The sequence below is a fragment of the Nyctibius grandis genome, chromosome 2, assembly GCF_013368605.1.
Source record: "Nyctibius grandis isolate bNycGra1 chromosome 2, bNycGra1.pri, whole genome shotgun sequence".
NCBI lineage: Eukaryota > Metazoa > Chordata > Aves > Nyctibiiformes > Nyctibiidae > Nyctibius > Nyctibius grandis.
Window position 1 is genome coordinate 127,444,727 of NC_090659.1, and position 7,786 is coordinate 127,452,512.

The following is a 7,786-nucleotide window of genomic DNA, read 5'->3' on the forward strand; positions in this document are numbered from 1 at the left end:
GATGACTTCACTGCGTTGCAGTTTGCCGTCACCCCTCTAACTGGACTTTCAGTAAACCCACGTGTCTAACCAGCCCACAAACTCCTCTTGGTCTCCAGACCCAGCCATTAGGTGGTGGCATCATCTGTATTTCTTTCTATATTGCAGAGATCATTTGGTTTTAATGTGTATTTTATCAATACTTTATACTTTAGAATACCGGGAGATGTGAAACGCTACAGCTGCCTTGTGCATCCAATCAATGTAAACACAATGAGAATGAGACAGAGAAGATGAATGTGAGTAGTAAGTTATTACACAGTATTTCCTGTGTGATTGCTAGAGCAAGAGCCGATTTGTTTATTCGTTTTTATTACATTACCTGAGAGGCTGCATTTAAAAATTCCGAGTGCCATACTGCGCAGGGAACTGATATCTGCCGCACACCACTTGCTCCTTCTCAGTGGAAGAAATGTCACGTTTTATTGCCCAAGATGTTGACTCTGTGATGCCAGCTTTTACGTCTGTGTGAAGTGTGTTAAACATATAACAGAAAATGTCATAGAATCATAGAATCCCAGACTGGTTTGGGTTGGAAGGGCCCTCAAAGCCCATCCAGTTCCAACCCTCTGCCACGGGCAGGGACACCTTCCACCAGACCAGGTTGCTCCCAGCCCCATCCAACCTGGCCTTGAACACTGCCAGGGAGGGGGCAGCCACAGCTTCTCTGGGCAACCTGGGCCAGGCTCTCACCACCCTCACAGCCAAGAATTTCTTCCTCAGATCTCATCTCAATCTCCCCTCTTTCAGTTTAAAACCGTTCCCCTCGTCCTGTCACTCCATGCCCTTGTCAAAAGCCCCTCTCCACGGCCCAGAGCTGCACGACACGTGTAAACGGAAAGACACCTACAGCGTGGTAACTGCTATAGAAAGTAATTATGGACTAAGTAGAAAATAGGGCATCATTTGTGTTAGTGTTGGCTCAGGACCTGTTCCAATTTAGCAGGCAGCTGGGTGAGCAGGACTGCTTTCCCACGCCCAGAGCTACACACCCCGCTGAGGGAGCTGGGACTGGCACTTCTTCAGGTGTCAATAACATTACAAATTAAGGCCTAGGGTTTGATTTCACCTGAGTTTTGACCTTTATTGATTCAAACCACTAGTAGAGTTGAGATGAAGGTGGAGTCACCATCTCTGGAGGGGTTTAATACAAGACTGGACATGGCACTTAGTGCCCTGGTCTAGTTGCCATGGTGGTGTCAGGGCAATGGTTGGACTCGATGATCCTAGAGGGCTCTTCCAACCTGGTTGATTCTGTGGTTCTGTGATCTCTGTTTTACGAGGGAACCAGTGACAGTGCTGTAAACGTGCCGTTTGCTGAGTGTTGTAGCACTGGTTTCTTTCTCCCTGGCAGCTTTTGTGACCGTGCTGGATCATCTTCACAGCAATTTTTCAAGGTTAGGAGACAAGTGAGATTGGATTGGGTTTGCAACTGAGACAGTTTCTTTTTTAGCTATTTGTTGAAATTTGGGATATGTAGCAGGACAAGGGATGTAAGATCTGCACTAACAGAAAAGGAAGATATTAAGTGCTAAAACAAGAGTTTGGGGGCAGTTTTCGTTACAACAGATCAGGCTCAAGGCAGAGCAGCTGCTGGATTTAAATGGTTTCTCAACCGCTTGTTTAGCACCGACTATTCCTTGTGCTGTAGAAAATTTTCAGGAAAAAAAAAAAAGCACTTCTGTGTAGTGAAGCAAGACCCAGGCAGCAGAACGGGTGCAGTTGAAAGGCTCTTTAGACATCTTTCTTCAACAGCCAAGATCTGAGGTGCCTTCAGAGAATCTGAGGATCTGAGTCAACCTACATTAGCTGTGGTTTTGATCTCTTCTATTTTGTATATGGTGTCAGAGGCAAGTTCATCACAGCTTCAGAGTGGTTGAGGCTGGCAGGCACCTCTGGACGTCATCTGGGCTGACTCCCTGCTCAAGCAGGGCCACCCAGAGCAGTTGCCCAGGACCGTGTCCAGACACCTTTTGAATATCTCCAAGGATGGAGACTCCGCAACCTCCCTGGGCAAACTGTGCCAGTGCTTGACAACCCTCGCAGTAAAAAAGTGTTTAAAAGGGATTTCTTGTATTTCAGTTTGTGTCCATTACCTCCTGGACACCACTGGACACCAGTGAGAGAGTCTGGTGCCCTCCTCTTCATTCCCTCCTAGTAGATATTTATTTATTGATAAGACCCCCCCAAGCCTTATCCTCTCCAGGCTGAGCAGTCCCAGCTCACTCAGCCTCTCCTCATAGGAGAGATGCTCCAGTTCCTTCATCATCTTGGTGTCCCTTCGCTGGACTCAGTCCAGTATGTCCATAACTCTCTTGTACTGGGAAGCCCAGAACTGGAAACAGCACTGCAGGTGTAGCCTCACCAGTGCTGAGCAGAGGGGAAGGATCCTCTCCATCACCCCAACCCCAACCCCACCAACAGGGAAGAGCTGGCTGAAAGTGTTAACGTTACAGCAAATTGCTCATGGATAATTTTATACAAACAATATTTATAGGTGACACTGTGGGTAACAGGAGTAAAATGAACAATTAAAGTGTGCAGCTAGGTCCCACCAAGGTTGAAGTAACATTTGCTTACTCCAAAACTCAAGAAGAAGACACAAAAGGAGAGGTGGACTATGCAGGGAACTTGAGCATAATGAAAGGAGTAACCTCTAAGTATTCCTGAGAAACAACAGCCGAGACACGAGTTAAACTGAAGGAGCTGGTGGAAGGAAATTCTGGGACTTACCACAACTGTGAAGCAAAACTAAATCATCCACAGCTGTCTTTGTGCTGCTAAAATTGAAAACAATAGTTTATGCACCACAGGTGCTAGCAAAAAATTAACGTCCGTATTCTCAAACAGAGAAGAAAGCTTTGGCTCGTTCTGTAGCAGCAATAAAAGTCATGCCTTTATTGATAGGAAACCAACATTAGCAGTAACCAGCCATAAAAATAACTTATTGGCAAGAGCAACGGAAGAAAACACTCCAAGTGTGTGATATGCAAATCAAATAAATACTCAGGATGGAGCTGGTACTTGCCGACACTCTGCCTAGACCTTCTGCAACAACGCAACACCTCTAAAGCCAGGATAAGGTCTGGTAGCTGTCAAGCAGCCAAAGGAGGGCTCAGTTCAGCTCGGGGGAGATGGTGTCCAGCACTTTCTCTCTCCAGGACCAGCATTCACAGAATCACAGAATCACAGAATCACGGAATCCATCAGGTTGGAAGAGCCCTCTGGGATCATCGAGTCCAACCATTGCCCTGACACCACCATGGCAACTAGACCAGGGCACTAAGTGCCATGGCCAGTCTTTTCTTAAACACCTCCAGAGATGGTGACTCCACCACCTCCCTGGGCAGCCCCTTCCAATGGCTAATGACCCTTGCTGAGAAGAAATGCTTCCTCATGGCCAACCTGAACCTCCCCTGGCCAAGCTTGAGGCTGTGTCCTCTTGTCCTATCGCTGGTTGCCTGGGAGAATAGGCCGACTCCCACTGCGCTACAACCTCTCTTCAGGTAGTTGTAGACTGCACTAAGGTCACCTCTGAGCCTCCTCTTCTCCAGGCTAAACAACCCCAGCTAAAAAGCCTGTCCTCACAGTAGGGTGGAGCCTGTCCTCACAGTTTCACAACACAGGAAGGTCCTCACGCCTATCGCAAACCTTGCAGCCAAGAGGAAATTAATTCTCATAGATGGAAGAACGCTACAGCACACAACTTCTTCATAGGTGCCCTGCTGCTTTTAATGTGTGATGAGACTGAAATACAACCAGGAACAACCGAGGTACTGATACTGGTTCCTTTGGACGAACCAGTTACGCCATCTTGTCTGCTGATGGTGCTTTTGCCAGTATCTCCATTGCTGCACTGATGTCTCCTTCGGCATCGATCAGCGCCTGCAAGTTTGCACTTTGATCCTGGAAGCCCATGGCACTGAGCTGCTCCATTTGTGTCTTAAATCTGATCTGTGGCCCCTCCTCATCCATCTCCATCTGGCTTTCTTCTTCATCCTCGTCCGACGCCAAAATTGCATCGCCCTCAGACTCGCTGATTTGTGTCAAGTCATCCATGTCTTCCAGATGCGAGTCCCCCAAGCTAAGTATGAAATCTGGTACTTCTGTTGAGAGGGTCTGTAAGCCCAGCTGGATCTGCAGCAACGCCTGCAGCGCCCTGGGGTTTCTCAGCAAGGATGAAACCTCAGCGCTCTCCATCTCCGGTGGCAGCTGCTCTGCCCATTGATCTTGAGGTGGAGAATTTCCGTCGCTTGACATACGAGCGCTGTCCAGCAGCGCCTGTGCTGGGCTGGTGGGGTTTGTTAGCGCGCTCTCCAGGTTGTGCATGAGTTCCAGGTCTTCTGTCAGCTGCTGAACCATGCTCTGAACCTCCCCCGAGTTGGGGACCACTGCACCTGATGATGAACTCAGCAAGGCAAAAGCGTTGTCTGCACTGCTGCTGGTAAATTGGCCGTCACAGTCATCTGCGTTATCGCTGGCTCTGTTGGACTGCAGAGCCCAAGGGTTGGGCAGTGGCCTCCGGTTTTCGGTGTGGGCTGGTAGCCTGCCTCCACGTGGGGGTGGGTTACTGTCCACGGAAGCAAAGGGGTTGTTGACCAGCTGTGCCTGCACAGCATCCAGGATGGGCTCCTCGATTTCCCTGTACATCTGCTCCAGGGCACTGTACCCACCGGGGATGCTTTCGAGGCTGTTCATGGCCACGTCGTGGTTCCTTATCACCTCTTGCATTACGGCAGGACTTCTGCAGGCCTCTAATATTTCTCTGATAGTCTGTGGGTTGGTGAGAATCTGACTAATCTCAGGGTTTTCTTCAGCCAGCTGCTGCATATGAGGGGTGGACATGACGAGATCCCTGACAAGATCGGTACTGCCAGCGATGTTCTCCACAAAGGTGCTCTGCAGCATCTCGCCTATCAAGCTGTGCATGGACGCGTCTTGCTCTTGAATGCTACTCACCAAGCCCATCACGTCTCTTGAGTTCAGGTCTAGGAGGTGTACACCTGTCACCCCAAGGAGGAACCCTAGCAAAAACGCATTGTTGTTGATGGTGTTCAGATCCAGGCTTGAACTGAGGATCTCAGACAAGATGTTCTCCATGGTCTGGGCCACTATTTCCTGGCTGGACATCAACAGCTCGGACACATTGGGATGGATCAAGCCCGGGTTTTGCTGATCAGCAATGCTTCCCAAGCAGGATAAGTTGGAATTACTGTGGCTGGCAGGTTGCATCAGGGTGGTTGCTCTTCCTTGATCTGCCAGGCCGCCCTGTGGTTTCTTCTGGGACCTGATGACCACGTGGATGCTGACCCCACTGCGAACTCCGTGCTGTCTCAAAGTTTCTTGATCCTTGAGGATTTTCCCAGCAAATATCAGCACCAGCAGATCAGGGAGTGTTCCGAAACGCTTGGCAACTTCTTCCTTAAACTCCTGGATGGTGCTGCTCTGAGCAACCTCAAACTGCTCCTTCTGCTTGAGGGTCTTCACAGTCACTTTGATGATGTTTGAGGACTCCATGGTGACAACAGGTTGACTGGTCTCCGCTGTCCCTTTGTTTTCAGACATGGTGGCTCTGAGACCAGGACTGTGCTTCGGTCTGTTGAAAAAGCAGAGGTGCTGGCAGAAGGTGGGAAGCAACAGGGGGCAACGGCTGCCAGCTGAAACAGGGGGGTGGCTGTTGTCCCTGCTGGAGGGAGCAGTGACAAGAGGACAAGGACTGCCTCTCCTCGCAGTGCAGATGGAAGGTACATACCAGCCAGATGTTGCACAGCTGCTCCACTCGCTCACCACCCGAGCTGCCCTCCCATCTTGGTTGTCCTGTTGTGGCCTCCTGCCCACACGGAGTGGCTGTGCAGTCACCCCCCTGCGATGACACCACCGCTGATGTCACAGTGAGCAGCAATGGCCTGGGGAGGACAAGGGGCAACAGGCACAGACTGAAACACGGGAAGTTCCATCTGAATATGAGGAGGAACTTCTTTGGTGTGAGGGTGCCAGAGCCCTGGCACAGGCTGCCCAGGGAGGGGGGAGTCTCCTTCTCTGGAGATATTCAAACCCGCCTGGACACGACCCTGTGCGACGTGCTCTGGGTGACCCTGCTTGGGCAGGGGTTGGGCTGGGTGATCTCCAGAGGGCTCTTCCAACCCAAACCACTCTGGGATTTGGTGGTTCTGTGAGAGGGGGCATCTCCCTTGGAGCTGAGCCTCCACCGTCCCCAGCCACCCTAGTCCCTGGGGCACAGGGAGGACCATGACACGGGAAAATCCAGGCTCAGGGGACTCTGAGACCGTTTCCATTCGAGATGACCGCCATACCCAGCCGCTTGCAGGCTGGCATCGCCAACCCCACTGCAAAGCTCCCAGGTACCCACCCTCTCTGCTCCAGACCTTGCCCCCCTGTTGCAGTGAACACCCCACCTCCTGCCAGCACCCTGAAGCTTCGCATCCCATGCCCGTCAGCCTCTGGGTCCTTTGGTGGGCCCTGGCCACCCCCACCGAGGGTCAGCCCCCTCCTCTTGCAGGCTCCTAGCAGTGCAGTCTCGGTGCCTGCCCCAACCCCAACTCCCCTGATCTGGGCTGTCTGAGAAGGAAACACCCCCTTCTTCAGCCCAGGAGCACCCTCACCTGCACAACCAGGACACGCCACCACCACAGAGCGCACCGGGGGCTTATCTTAGTTTTACCCCTGAGGTGGCCCCGGTGCAGACGTTCCCAGGTAAGGGTTACGCAGGCTGTGCAACTTCAATACACTTTGCACCATCCACATCTAATTCCATGTTCACAAAGCGAACACGCTCCAGCGCCGTTAGCAGAACACATCTCTCCTTCGCCCAGCTGAGAAAGCTGATGTTTGTTTCAAAACAAAGTCAAAAGGAGGGAAATTTGTCTTAGCACCCGCAGAATCACAGAATCAATGAGGTTGGAAGAGCCCTCTGGGCTCATCGAGTCCAACCATTGCCCTGACACCACCATGGCAACTAGACCAGGGCACTAAGTGCCATGTCCAGGCTTTTCTCAAACCCCTCCAGAGATGGGGACTCCACCACCTCCCTGGGCAGCCCCTTCCAATGGCTAATGACCCTTGCTGAGAAGAAATGCTTCCTCATGTCCAACCTGACCCTCCCCTGGCCAAGCTTGAGGCTGTGTCCTCTTGTCCTATCGCTGGTTGCCTGGGAGAAGAGGCCGACTCCTACTGCGCTACACCCTCCCTTCAGGTACTTCTGAATTCCTCCTGTGTCATCCCTAACGCTGCTGATGTGAGTGTGACCCTTGAGGTCACGGCAGCTGCTCAGGCGCTGTTGGCCGTGGTTTTCACTCCACACACGTGCTATGCCCCATCCTGGCTGTGGTTGTAAACATTATCAGTTTCGAGCTAAGGGCAGTCAAAAGTTAAAAACACACATTTTTGGAGGGTGAAGCACACCCTGCTGGTGCAGAGGCACCGGTGGAGGTTTGCTGTCGAATTCGGGGAGAGCGGAGCTGGAACGGAGAGCGGAGGGCTGTGAGCAGCACTGGTGTAGAAAAGGAGACCTTACCATGAAAGACTTTAATCCCATTTAGCTTTCTGAAGGGAAGCTTGATGTACCTTAGGGAGATCACTTCATCTATCTTTGCTGCTCAAAATGAGAATAAATAACACTTCTTTCCTTCTGTCTTCATAAACTGGCAGGTTCGTAGAGACTACAAACCCCCTGGGTCTCTCGTTAGGCAACTGTGTCGTAGTTTGGACAATACAGCCATGACTTCTG

The 7,786-nt window shown here is 51.3% G+C and overlaps 1 pseudogene; it reads right to left on the reverse strand.

The window, feature by feature from the left end:
• Positions 1 to 3,843: 3,843 nt before the first annotated feature.
• LOC137660491 (ubiquilin-1 pseudogene) lies at positions 3,844 to 5,604 on the reverse strand (annotated as a pseudogene).
• Positions 5,605 to 7,786: the final 2,182 nt, after the last annotated feature.